Source organism: Halichoerus grypus, chromosome 1 (assembly GCF_964656455.1).
Source record: "Halichoerus grypus chromosome 1, mHalGry1.hap1.1, whole genome shotgun sequence".
Classification (NCBI taxonomy): Eukaryota; Metazoa; Chordata; class Mammalia; order Carnivora; family Phocidae; genus Halichoerus; species Halichoerus grypus.
The window spans coordinates 94,697,543-94,712,453 of NC_135712.1; the positions used below are offsets into that span (position 1 = coordinate 94,697,543).

General features: G+C 36.6%; 1 protein-coding gene across 2 annotated transcripts in view; it reads right to left on the bottom strand.

Moving 5' to 3' along the window:
- Positions 1 to 14,911, bottom strand: part of LOC118548702 (uncharacterized) — a 627,159-nt gene that overhangs the window by 148,338 nt on the left and 463,910 nt on the right. For both annotated transcript variants that reach the window (XM_078069499.1, XM_078069492.1), the window contains 2 exons: positions 11,536 to 11,701; positions 8,992 to 9,121 (listed from right to left, as the gene is read on the bottom strand). The gene's annotated coding sequence lies outside the window, so the exon portion shown is untranslated. The remainder of the gene's footprint in view (positions 1 to 8,991; positions 9,122 to 11,535; positions 11,702 to 14,911) is intronic.

Genomic DNA, 14,911 nt, shown 5'->3' on the forward strand with positions numbered 1-14,911 from the left:
AGGACCTCAGTAGAAGTTGCTGCTATCAGTATGTCAATAGTTCCTGAGGCAAGAGATGCTAATGACACCAAAAAGACCATGGGGAGAGAAGAAGTGTGGAGGGGGACCCAGTGAATCTAATATAAGGTAATAGAATTTGAGGTGGATGACAGGAGGACCAAAAAGTCAATGTCTGCTGAAAACACAAAAGATGCAATTTCAACATTAAGATCACTACCACTGAAGTACGAAATAATTGTTTCTAATGATCTGGAATAGAGTGATTTTACCTTGAGTTAAATACATAAGGCCCTGATTAAATTCATTAACTTCCTTATGCTTTCTTTGAAATTATTTTTATTTTCAGCTCAGTTTTAGATGTCATTTCAGGGTCTGGGCAGGTCCACTACCACCGTGAAAGGCAGGGGACATAACACTGGAAGAATGACTGACCTAAGACACTGCCGAACCAGGACCTGTTGCTTCATAAGTCATCTTATTTAGCATTTCTATACCAGTTTGTGTGGTGGTTATGATCAATGTCTGTTCCTCCCCTTGACTCTTTGGTCTTGTTCATTGTTGTACTTCCAGTGTCTATGTCAGTTCCTGGCCCAAAGCAGGCACTCACTAAATAGTCATTGAATGAATGAACAAATGGATGAGTTTCAACAAGTTATTTAGTCTCTCTGAGACAATTTTTTTCCCATTTATAAATTTGAGATTACTAGTCTCAAATCTTTTAAGGTCACCATAACTCATTTTAAACAAAATCTTATATAAAATCCCGATCTACTCAATGCTTAAAAAGTGGAGTTTCTCTGTAATAGCAGATGAAAATCCTGGAACAGCTCCACACCCATATCCTCCTCTTCACACACATGTGCACACATATGTACACACCTGTGCATGCATGCGCACACGCACACACACACATACAGGATCTTCCTTGAGTTACGTTCTTCAAACTCTCCAACTTCTTAAATTCAGATAAATTCCTGGGAACATTTAATTTGGAAACTACTGAACTAGACAATCTCAAAGTGTTTCTATGATTCTAGGTCTCTCAACAAAGGCTTGTTAGCTATTGTTTTTACTCTCCAACCTCTCAACGAATTAGCACAAACTTATGTTCTAACTTTTGCAAAACTCAGCCCATCAGCCCATTTCTGTTACATTTTGGTTTACAATGCCAGAAATGCAAGCCTATTTTTTGATGATCTCTCAGACACATCATGGAGATACTTTTGAGCTCTCGCCCTATTTAACCTGTAATGGGTCTACCATGCAGATATTCCCCCCACCTCCCTCTTGCCCCATCATCCTAAACTCAGCAGTCCAATAACCTCCTTCCTACTAACTTCCCTGTTGTCATAGTATTACTATCATTCCTGACTCACCAACAAGAAACCCTGAAATTGTCTTCTCTTTATGTCTAATCTCTCATCACATTCTCTAGTTCCTTTCTCAACTCAGTTATAATTCCTCCTGTTATTTCATTGCTGAAATTTATCTAATCATACCTGAATTATTACAACAGATTTCTTAATCATCAAAGTGATTTTCCTAAAATATCAACTTTATTGGACCATTTCCAAGCTAACAACAGATATAGACTCCCCTGATTTTTTTCTACAACAATTCTAAACTCAACTTGAGTTTTAAGACTTCCTAAAATTTGGTTCCTCCACTCTCCCTATCAAAACTTCACATTTACAATTACAATTTGATAAAATTATTTTTGTCTATCCACATGCAAAATAAACAAGATTGACAATATCCTGTGTTGGTGGATATGAAAGAACTGGGTCTCTTATATACTGAAAGAAACATAAACTGGTTCCCTTTTCTTGAAGACAGATTAGTAAATTATATCAAAAGCCTAAAAAACTGTACATATTTTACATTCTATTCCACATTTAGAAATGTATCCTAAGGAAACAATATAAATGTCCGAGATTATGTGCCAGGACATTAATTGAAGTTTCCGTTTATTAGGGACGAGTCAAATAAATTATGGTAATTGTGATATTGGCTATAACAAGAAATACATATTTGGTCTTCAACCTCTGGCTCCTAGAACAAGAAACTTTTTAACATCCTTAGAATTTTCTGAGTGATAGAGATGAGAGAAGCATCTTTTGTTATTCATAATAATCCCCTTTCAATCATACCTGAGTTTATGCTAATGAATTTACTCTTGGTGGGTCCCTAGATAGCTTCAGGATGAGAGCTGGTTGCCAGAGGAACCAACCATGTGATTAGAGGGTTGGAACTTTCCCTCCCTCAACACCCCCACCCCTATACCCAAGGGAGGGAAGCAGGGAAGAGGAGCTGAAGACTCCCCTAAAATGATGGGGTTTGGAGAGATTCAGTTGGTGAAAACACTAAGGTGTTGGGAGGGTGGCATTCTCATAGAGTACATGGAAACTCTGTGCCCCTTGTCCCTAATACCTTGCCCTAAACATCTATTCTATTTGGCTATTACAGAGTTATATCTTTTATAATGAATTGGTCCTAGTAAGTAAAGTGTCTTCCTCAATTATGTGAGCCATTCAAGCAAATTATTAAACCTGAGGAGAGGATTATATATAGGAAATCCCAATTTATAGCCAGTTGGCCAGAAGTATAGGAGGCCTGGGACTTGCAACTGGCATTGGAAGTGGAGGCAGTCTTTTGGGACTGAGTCCTTAAATCTGTGGGGTCTCTGCTAATGCCAGTTAGTTAATGTTACAATTGAGTTGACTTGTGGGACACCCAACTGATGTCTGAAGAGAATCTGAGAATTGCTTGGTGTGGAAAACCCACATATTTAGTGTCAGAAGTGTTGGGAGTAAAAATAGCTCATAGCAATCCATACACTGGAACGCTTTATATACACAAAATATTAGGACAAACCTATACTTTTATCCTCCAGAAGTAGAGGTTTCACATATTTGAAGTTTATTATTAAGGCTTTCCATATTTTAAAATTCATATTTTGGTGAATATGAAATATTTCAGAGTAAAATTCTATTTGGAGGCAAAACATAAAGGAAAATACATTCCACAAAAGAAAATATTTCAAAATGGCAAGAACTTCCATAAACTGTGTAAAAAGTGATAAATTGGAAAAATATTAGAATATATATATATATCTAATATATCTATATCTCAGATACTGTTGGACACATCAAATGGTGAGGCTGAGAATAAATGGTACTCTAATAGTCCTAGTAGAATGAAATATCGCTTCATGATTCTAGTTTGGCTACATATCAAGATCTTATAATTGACTGTATAATTACATTTTCAAGAATTTAGCCTAAGAAAATAATTGAGGATGTTTGTAATGACAAAAGATTGTTCACTGCACCATTGTTTTGAAAAAATAAAGGAGTAAAAAGTCTTGTTATTTGATAGTAGGAAAATGAGTAAGGATATTTTGCTATAATCACTGAATGGGATATTATGCAGCTATTGGAAATTATGTAGATTTATCTTAACTGACAAGAACAAATAGGTTTCATAAGATATTAAGTAATTTAAATAAAGAAAAAAGAAATAGGTTAGGTTACAAAACCATACAATCAATATGATACCAGAATTGATAAAAGCAAAACAAAACCAAAAAAGTACATATATTTTCTGGAAGAACCCATAATATAATAAAAGTGAAACCACTCTGGAAAACAGTAAGGAGGTTCCTTAAGATGTTCAAAATAGAGCTACCCTATAACCTAGCAATTGCACTATTAAGTATTTACCCCAAAGATACAGATGTAGTGAAAAGAAAAGGAACATGCACCCCAATATTCACAGCAGCAATGTCCACAATAGCCAAACTGTGGAAGGAGCTGAGATGTCCTTCAACAGACGAATGGATAAAGAAGATGTTTTTCATATATATCATGGAATATTACTTAGCCATCAAAAAGGATGAATACCCACCATTTGCATTGACATGGATGGAACTGGAGGGGCTTATGCTAAGGGGAATAAGTCAAGCAGAGAAAGACAATTATCATATGGTTTCACTCATATGTAGAACATAAGGAATAGTGTGGAGGACCACAGGGGAAGGGAGGGAAAACTGAATGGGAAGAAACCAGAGAGGGAGACAAACCATGAGAGACTCTGGACCCTGGGAAACAAACTGAAGGTTGCGGAGGGGAAAAGCGTGGGGGGATGGGGTAACCAGGTGATGGGTATTAAGGAGGGCAAGTGATGTGATGAGCATTAGGTGTTATACACAACTAATGAATCCTTGAACACTACAACAAAAACTAATGATGTACTATATGTTGGCTAACTGAACATAATAATAATAATATTAAAGTGAAACCAGTAACTAATATTGTTGAGGTTGGAATTTATTTTTATTGATTGATTGATTGATTGTTTAGGTGGAATTTATTTTTTTCTTTTTCACCTGTTGGCATTTTATAGTTCATCTTCAGCAAATATCATTTGCTTAATAAAGAAAAAAGGAAAACGCAGAACAATGGTGGGAACATGAGAGTTAGAAATACTTACATTAAATAATAATTGAATGAAGGGATGTATGTGTAGAAGTTATTTAGAGGGTCTACAGGGAAGTTTGTGTTGCATGTTCATATCTGGGAAAGGGCGTGAGGGCCCTGAAGGACGTGTGGCTGGCACTGGTGACTGCCAGCTGTCTTGCTCTGGGGCTCCGGTGGTCATGTGTCAGCCCAGGGGAATGGAAGCCGATCATGCCAACCCTGCTCTCTTCTCTGTTTCTTTCTAGCTCTCCTTACCTATCTTTCCTTCGGCTTGGAGATCTCTGCAGTTTCTTGTTTTCAGTTAATGGAGAAAATTTTAGGACAAGCTGGTAAGGAGAAACTGAGGAACAGTGAAGGGTGAAGTCAGTAATAGATAAACACAGAAAACACATGAGATCTAGAGAAAAGAGAAGCCCTCTTCCTGCTTTCCTTACTATGCTTTATTCCACCTCCAGGAATGAGGAGATAAAATGCCCATTTCATAAAATACTGGAAGGACTTTGCTACTGAAGCAGTCAAGCCTTACATATGTCCTTCTAAACCAGCGCTTCTGCGTGTGGACTGGAGGCCAGTTGGTGGGGCCTTTACTCTCAAGTCTTTCACTCTGCTGCCAGATGGTGGTCTGAGACCTTTACCGTTGGTTTCCCTTATTTATCTTTAACCGTGATTTTTTCCACACCCTTTTTATGACGCTAAACTGTTCGATAAAAAGCACCTCTGGTCTCTAAGACTTAAATTTTTTTTTAATCACATCCTTGTTGCGTTCTCTCTACTGCTTTGGACAGTGACACATTGTCAGCAAAATCACAGCCCTGTGTCTATGAGCACTGCAAATGTCTTGTGACTGACATATGATTTTTTTGTGGGCGGGTCTGGATACAAATGCAGGTAAACCACAAATCATCCCATGGGGCTTAACATTAAAGTCATCTCCCTTACACAATTGTGTGGTTTTGGACTTCTGTTAAAAATAGGACAAATTAATATGATTAAATCAATAAAACTTAGCCATTTGGCTTCATAATTGGAAACAGAAGTAAATATGATCTAAATAATCTCAATAGCTTTTGGTAGAAAAATATGTATAACAGCAAAGTCCTAAATATTAACTTGAAATAAAGTATTTAAACCATGCTGAGATAGTCTAAGTCAGATGTTGGACAAAGTCCCCACTTCCCTGCCCAATTTATTCAGCATTCCATAGTCTACTCTAGGAAAAGAGGTGATGCTACCAAACTTCAGTTTACAGGTGAACTAGTCTTTCAACTACATTTATAATGAAAGCCTTCCAGGAAAAGAAAAATCACTCTCCTGCACAGTGCCAAACAAAAAGATGATCCATTGATGTTTGTTAAACAAATGAAAAAAAGTCTTCCCATCTTTTGTTGGATTAGGATTAGATGGCTGTACACAGAGAATCTGCTTATGTCAATACACAATTTAATTAAGCAGAGTAATTGCTAATGTCAATAGTTGCCAGTAGGCAGCTTTTCTTTGGAACTATTGGAATTTTTTAGTAAATGTACCATGCTATCAGAGGAAAATGACTCTGTCCTTGATTTCATCCCAAGTGTAGCAAAACCACAGTTTTGGGAAATTTGTCTATGCTATATAGTAAATCATCTTAGTTCATCCACATATTTCTAAAAGCAACAAACCTTAATATGTTAATAATTTTCTTCCTCTTACTTTCCAAAATTGCCAGTTGTTACCAATTCATTGCTGGAAAACTGTGGCCCTTATAGGTGATGGACATTAACCACCAAAAACAATGAACTTGCACTTGTAAATTCAGACCCACCTTCATTGGTCCTCAGCAAGAAGGCACCTGCTGTTCTCCATTGATTATGGTGGATGACTTCCCCAAAATAACACATAACTCAAAACATGTACAGTAGCCCAGAGAAAACATGCACAATTTCAGTTGCAAAGGACACTGTTCTTTGTCAATTGTGTTAAAATAGCTAAGGTATTTTTCCTTTCAGTATACAACAGGGGTCTTTGCCTTAGCCTACCACCTTGCAGTATTAAACTTAATCCCAATTGCCCACTAGTCTTTTGCTCAGGAAAGTAAATTCTAGGGTGCATGAAATGTTGTCATTCTTTAGCATAACTTCAAGTAGCCTAAGAAATATCCCTAATCCAGGAACCCTTAGACTATGAAGGGAGTTCCTATCTTTGACAGAGAAGGCTCGGGGATGTAGGAGCTGTGATACAGTACAAAGATCCCAAGGGAGGCTCATAAGGGGAGAGCTGTTGCCAACTTGGAGATATGGTGACGAGGAGACCAGAAAGGGGAAAAACAAAAACAAAAACAAAAACCATTATGGAGTTAGAAAAAGGAAAAAAAAAATACCTGAAAGAGTTAACTTGGGAAAAAGAGCTACACCCATCTGGGGAATGAGCAGCCATGGTCCCAGAATTGCATTTTCACAGAGACAAGTACACTGTTTATATTTAGAATGTGTGCTAGAGGTTAATAAAAATATCAAAATTTTAAAGGATAGTTTTAGTTACATTTTATTTAGTACTGAGAAAAATGTATTGCCTGCATTAGAGAAGATACTTATCATTTGAGGAGTACAATTAGGGAATGGGTGAAAATTATGGGAGCCTCCCTTTGGCATCCCTACTGAATGAGTTGAAGATAGCATGCCAAGTCTTTTCAGAGAATTTTAATTTATTAAATAAAAATAAATGAGAGAAGAGGTGCTTTTTATTAAAAAAAACAATACTATGAATGTATACCTATATTTTTTTTCTATTGAGTCTGTAGACTTTTGTTGATGCACAGTAACAAAATGCACAATGGAGAATAAAAGTCTTCACCCTTCTTGTTTTGTTTGTGCATTTAAGCATTTTCCAGAAATCTTTGTTTGGGATTTCTTATAAACTCAATGGGACACTGAACATCACTTTAAATTCTTGAATTCTGTCACAGCTCATCACCATGAATCATATCACTATAGCTGGCCGCCCTCCCTTAAAAGAGAGTGAAAAAGAACACAGAGCTACAAATGTTCCTGAGACGAAAGAGGCAACAGCTGTTTATGGAAAGGAACATGTGAAGTAGATTATAGGGATAAAAAAAATGATTGTTTCAAACACACAATCTTGCAAAATGGTACATAGTGCTGGAAAAAGTTTTATTACTCTCAACACGTTGTTCCTTTGCAGCAGGTAATATGTGCTCACTGTGACTTTCTCTCTCAGTGTTTGCTGTCTCATTTCAGCTGGCGGTGTGGAAGGCACCAGGGCTTACAGTGCTCATCAGTGATCTGAACACACTCCGGCTCATAGCCCCCATTGTTAACAGAGCAAGAGCTGAGAGCTTGAGCACTGGAAAAGGCAAGAAACAAAATAAAACAGATGTCAAAAAATCCAGGGCCTGTTTGAACATAACTAGCATGCTGAGGAATCAACTGCTAAAGGAAATCTATTTCTGCCTATTTCCTACCTACCCCTAAGGGTCTTTGGCTAATATATTTTGATATTATCCCCTGCCCCAAAAGAAAACTAGCACATATATATTAGTCCCCAAATCAAGACAAACCGCACAGTCATTAACTACAAGATTCTTATTCTAAGAAGATATGTTTCTTCCTTAGTGACAGTGCTTCTTGCATTTGGAGGACAATATCCTTTCAGGGAGTCAGATTAATGAGAAGAAAATTTCCAGCTGCTGCTACAAATCATAGTACATTCATGCTCACCATAGATATGAAAACACCCTCTGCAAAGAATGAGCCTTTATACTGCTTTATCGTGAATGATTTTTTAATGATAAAAATAAGCCACTAATTTTATCTTTACCCAGCTCATAGTAGGGTGTCTGCACACAGTGGTCATTTAACAAATTCTGCTAAGTGATTACTTAAGGATGTGACAGCTGAAAAACTATGTTGGGAATTGGGGATAAGTGTAAAGCAGTCAAATTTTGAAAACCAACTCTGAATTAGAGAAGATAATAGAGCACAGTTCAAGGATGAATTGGCACTTCTCTGCTTTCATCTACATTGACCGTGTGAGCTCCACCAGGGAAATAACCATGCATGCCAGGCTCCTCCCTGCTCTCTCACACCACTGCCTGGCACAGTGTATGGGGTGGGTTCAGCCAGCTTTATGGACGTTAAACCCATGCAAAATGGTCCCACACGTGGTTATCACCATCTTGAAATTCTTAATACTTTTTGAACAACAGACCCAGTATATTCATTTTGTACTTGTTCCTGCAAATTACATAGCCGGTTCTTTACTCCGTTACACGTGTAGAATAAATAGAAACAAATAAACAAAAGGAATGACTTCCTAGCTTTTTCATTCTATGAGTTCAAAATTTTTAACCATTTTCAGAGGTCTTCAAATTTATAACTTCTCTGAAAGTAAGTCTAGCCTAGATATTTAAAGCCTCATCAATGACATTTCTTTAGGGGGAGAAAAAAAGGAAAGAAAAACGCATATCGCTATGTCATTTCAGTGTATTTTAATCTACATTTTTTTCATATTCTCCTACCTCATTGTGAGGTATTCTAGACATAATTTGTAATGTAGAGAAATCAAGAACCAAGGAGTTGATACAGAAAGGAAGTGATGATCTTATTCTTCAACCTTCAATAAATATTTATTGTTTCATGTGCTGAAGGCTGAAATAGAAAATATAAGGAATTTAAAAAGAAACATGCAGCTCAATGATTGTTTTCAAAAATTAACAAAAAAGAGGAAAAAAAGACAAGAGGTGACACTTTCAAGCTGCATTTAAACATTTGTCAAGTGGTAAAATGCATAGACTGATGGTCAGAAGTAAAGAAATAGATGTGTTCATATAAGCAAAAGAGACGTAAAAATTTAGCTATCTAAGGTAACCATGATCACTTACTCCTGTATCAATCATCTGTTCACTTTGGTGGGTAAGCTCACCTGAGTGGTAAGCCATAACTATAAAACTATAATAATTAAGTATAAGCAGGTTGATTGATGAAAAGAATATTGTATAGACAATCCTGGCATAAAAGAACTTAATATACTTAATATATTACATAGAAATCTTAAATTCATTGAAGATGAAAAGGATCACTCAAACAGGGTGCTGGGATAATTGTTGAATTATCTGGAAAACACACATAATTTAAGCCTATACCATACACCAAAATAAATCCCAAGTAAATGAAACATTTAAATCTAACAAAATAAAACTATAAAACTACTAGATCAAATTATCTGTATTTCTCTATAAGCTGGATAAAAGACTCTTAAAACTCATATGGAAGAAAGAAATGAAAAAGAAAAAGATAAATATATTGTGTTATATAAAATTTAAACATGGATATATTAAAAAACAAAAATTGACAAATTGGAAGTATTGCAATGTATGCAATAGGAAAAAAAAACCAATCAATGAAATGTTATCTACATAGAAAAATAAAAGAAAGAAATAGGCACACAATTCAAAAAGAAGGAATACATATGGTTAACAGACATATCAAATAATACAAATTACGGTAATCATGAGATGCCATTTAAACTGCTGTAATGGGTACCATAGTGTGGTGCCCAGATTCCATTTGGGGACTGGACTGAAATATTCATTCTTTCAGCTGCTGGGAGTGTTAGCAACTGGCAGATTTCAGCAGAGTCCCTCTCTAGAAGTGTCATTACCTGAAGAGAGACACTTTGCCCAAGGTCACATCCCCTACTCCAGAGGAGCCTGCACCTATAGATTGGTTGGGTGCAAGAATAATAAAGCCCCATTGCCTTGTGCAAAGATGGGGCCAATATGAAAAGCTATTCCAGCTCTGATGTTCCCACAGAACTGGCCGAGGCAACTGCATCTCAGTTCAACTGCATCTCAATTCAACTCATCCATCTGTCCAATTGTCTTTCCCTCACCTCTCAGCCATGTTGTTCCCAAGAGCACACTTCAATAAATGTCCTCTATGCACATCTGAAAGTCTGTTTCCCAGAGAGCCATACCTATGACAGTTGGTAATGGAAGTAGAGTAAAAAAAATCTAGAATTGTAATGAGAAGAAAGATGCTCAGTCTCAGTTTCAACCCCAAGACCAGCTACCACTGACAAGGACTGTAGTTCATTTCATTAACCTTACTCTTGCAAATTTTCCTGGGAAACAAAATAATCAGAATCCAAGAGAAGCTGTTCCCAATAATTATACAAAGCAAGTAGGTCTGAGTGGTACAAAGCATGGACTGCATAGCAGCTCCGGCAACACTGTCCAATTTTTCGCTTCAGAACGGCACTCACTCCTCAACGGCTGGCCGTGTTGGCTGTGTACACTCATGGCCAAGTTGTTCTCCAAAAGAGTTGCCCCCAGCTGAAGAGAACCTCCTCATCCAAGGTCATCCCCCATCCAGCGCAGCCTGCAAGTTGTACAAGTGTATCAAGTCCCAGACCCCTTGCCTCAAGACTGGACAATTTTGAAGGAACATCCCAGCTCTCTAAAGATTGGTAAACCCTTGTTGAAATTGCATTGCACTTCAATTTCCTTCTTTGCCTTATCCTGCTTCCCTAACCCCTCACTTGTGTTGTTCTTAAACAAAAATCTTAAAGTCTAGTTTTTTGGGGGGAACCCAACCTATGACACCCATCATACTGGGAAAAATGATAAAATAAAAGATAATGTATAAGTTTTGCTTAGGCATAAAGAAAAAGGACAGTTTTTTCCAAAATACTGCTGATAGAAATTTAAATTGATATTTCCTGGAGGATAAGTTGATAATAAACATAATTTTTGATGTAGTCATTCTATGCATGTTAATTTATTCTAAGGAAATAATTCTGGAGATATTCATAGGTTTGACTATAAATGTGCTCATCAGTGACTGTGTTCACTATAGCAAAAGACAGAAAGCACAAAAATGGCCAATAACAGGTAAATCATTAAAGAAATTATTTATCATAAAATCGATTATCAGTCATTTTCTTAAATATATAATGGCATAGAAGAAGATATATATTAAAATTTAAAAAAGAATTTCTAAAAATCATATAAACTTTGACTTTGTTTCTTTTAGAAACGAAAAAGAAGTGTAAATTAACTCACAGCTAGGACGCCTGTGTGGCCCAGTCGGTTAAGTGTCTGCCTTCAGCTCAGGTCATGATCTCAGAGTCCTGGGATTGAGTCCCGTGTGAGGCTCCTTGCTCAGTGAGGAGTCTGCTTCTCCCTCTGCCTGCTGCTTCCCCTGCTTGTGCACACACACACACTCTCTCTCTCTGATAAATAAATAAATAAAATGTTAAAACAAAACAAAACAAAAAAACCTCACAGCCAAGCCTCCCAACTTGTCATTTTCCCCTCCTTATGGGAAAAAGATGGGATGGGCAGACTGAGGACACTGTCTCCTCAAGACTGGTGTGCCTCTTTAAGCAATTGTTTTCTTGTCTACATTAAAGATAGGGAATTCTGCATCATCTTTACTGGTCCTTTCTGAAAGTTGATAAACTTTCTAAAAGAAAGTTTTCGTAATCGTTCTCTTCAGAATTTCCTCTTTAATATCAGTGCTTTTAGGCACTTCTAAAAATCTATACATTTCTACATAATACCTTGGAAATACTTACCCACGGCTGTCCCAAAGTTTAGAAATATAATGAATTAATATCACCATAGACCCTTAATTTGTTGTCCTGATTGCAACCATATAAGGTCAGACATTCTTCTCCATTTGAACAGTTGCTTGGATATCCCTGCTTAGAAAACCTCTGTGGTTCATAGCCCCTCTGTGAAGAATTTTTTCTACACTATCTCTGGGGTGCTGGGAAGAATCCCACTGGCAGGTACCACCTACATCAGGACCAGCGAAGCATGGCATTGTTAGAATTAGGAAGTACAAAGTGCTGGAACTCTTTGATGAGTCTTTCTCTTGGAATCCCCTGCCCACTTCATTCAATTCAAAGAACTGAGGTACAGTCTCATCTGTTAAGAAAGAAGGGCAGGGAGTCCTAGTCCAAAAGTGATATAGATGATTGATTGATAGATAATGGATAGATAGATAGATAGGAAAAGTGCTGGAAGTACATAGGCTCTCTATTACCTCTGTCTCTAGTCTGGCCCAGGGATCTGTCCAGGCCTCAGTACCCACATTCCCACCTACTGCAATGAAAATATTAAAATGGTTTGATTCTGTGGTGGTGATGATTTTTTACATTCTTTCTTTTTTTTAAAGATTTTATTTATTTATTTGTCAGAGAGAGAGAGCACAGGCAGGGACAGAGGCAGAGGGAGAAGCAGGCTCCCCACCGAGCAGGAGCCTGATGTGGGACTCAATCCCAGGACCCTGGGATCATGACCTGAGCCGAAGGCAGATGCTTTCACTGACTGAGCCACCCAAGCATCCCTATATTCTTCCTTTTTTCATATATATGTATTCTAAATTGCTATATATACATGTTGCTTTTATACTCAGAAAAAAAATAGGACAATGTATTTGTAATAGGATGACGAATGGTTATTATGCTTGCTTTATAAGGTAATATATATTTTTTTAAAAAAGATGAAATTCACAATTTAAAAAAGTTAGCAAAGTATCAGCAGCAAACTCAGAAAAAGAAGTACAAATGACACATTTATTTTTAGAATCTGAACTTAATGAAAGAAGTAAAGCGATGTACATTGTTTTATTTAATTAGTAAACACTGAAAGAGACAAAAAAATTTTGTGCCAGGAAGGATAAGACGGGAACTCTTACATAGTGGTAACAGATTAACAAATTGTCTTAAAATTTGGAAAACATTTTGACAATAGGTATCAAGAATTTTTTAAAATATGTTTTTTTTTACTTCTTTTACACTTAATCCTCCTCCTTGAAATCTCATCTAGAAAACAATAAAATATCTAGATCTATGCAATAAAATATCTAATATATGCAAATAAATATGAACATCAACATTATTTAGAAGAGAAAAAAGATCCTATGATATAGATGTTTATTTACATATACCAAAAAGGTATTTGCCCCAATTAAATTGCATTTTACAAATAGTTTTAGATTAAAACATAATGAGATGTAGGGTTGTATGTGTGTAACATGTGCGCTACTATATGAGTATATCACAAAAAGCAGCGTGGTCTCAATTACGAAGAGAAAAAAACATGCAAATAAAAGACTGGAATGAAAGAAGCCCAAATGTTAGCATGGTTGCTTCTGAGTGGTGGGTTGTTGTTGTCTATTCTCTCTTTATTTATACTTTTTGTACTTCCTTTTTTTTTTTTTAACCCTAAAGATGTAATCCTTAGGAAATCAGGGAGAAAAAAAGTAAAAGAACAAACAACAATAAAAAAAAAAAACAACCCTGAGCTTTCCACACAACCTTTCATTAAGTGTGTATTATAAAACTAGGTAAGTATTATATGGTAATCAGCTCAATAGAATATTATTCAAAATATCTGGATTTTAATCCTTGCTCTGACAATTTCTAGCAGCATGACTTTAGTCTCTCTTATTTACTGATTGATAGTAGGAGATTTATTTAATTCCTCCAAGCTTCAGTTTTCACATCTTTAAAAAGATTATAATGAGTATTTCACAGGATTGTTGGAGGGATTAAATAACTTTAAAAGGGAAAGCACCAAGCAATGTTCCTGGCACCCTCTAGGGGTTCCATTAATGTTTGTTGAAGGTAAAACAGCTGGGTGGTTCCATCATTGAAAATCACATTTTTTTAAAGTGTAGAAACAGCCTTACTTCACAGTTCTGGGTCACAATCTCCTACGCAGACAAAAGAATATCCTAAAAATATCTGAGCCTCTGGAAACTAATCAACTCAACAGAGCAATGGCAGTGGGAAGATCAGTACTGGCTTCGAATCCTTTCTCTCTCTTTTATTTTCTCTTATTCTTTATCTGCTTTAAAGTTTTGTTGTTGTTGTCTGCTTGCTTGATTTGAAGACTTATTCAGCCTGAATTATCTCCTCAGGATTTGTCTTATATTTTTTTATATATTAAGTAATGGTGAGCTTTCACTCATTCTGCCTTTGAAGTGGTATCATTCTATGTATTAAATTCATATAAGAAATTTTTTTTTCAAAAAGGAGGAACAAGGAAATAAAAAAGGAGGGACATCTGTATTCATTTCTGGACATTTTAGGCATGGTAGTTCCAAAGGACTGCGAAGCAGAAATTAATCCCACTGCCTGTGGAGTTCTGAGGACAAGCAGGGAGCGGCTCTCATTTAGAATCCTCCTTTGCCATTTATTAAGAAGTGAGCATGGTAGAGCTGGCCATGGGGGAGGCTTTTTGAGTCTCAATTCCTCTGAACATTGTCAGTGTTTAATCAATAGCTAGTCCAGGCATCATTAAACATGTGCTCTCAGTTCAAGGTCCTCTGATAGGAATGACTGAGGGAATTGCTCAGTTTTGCTGTCAAGTGCAAAAAAGGGTGCCTGTATTCAGGTTAGCCTACTTAAAAGAGATACAATTTTAA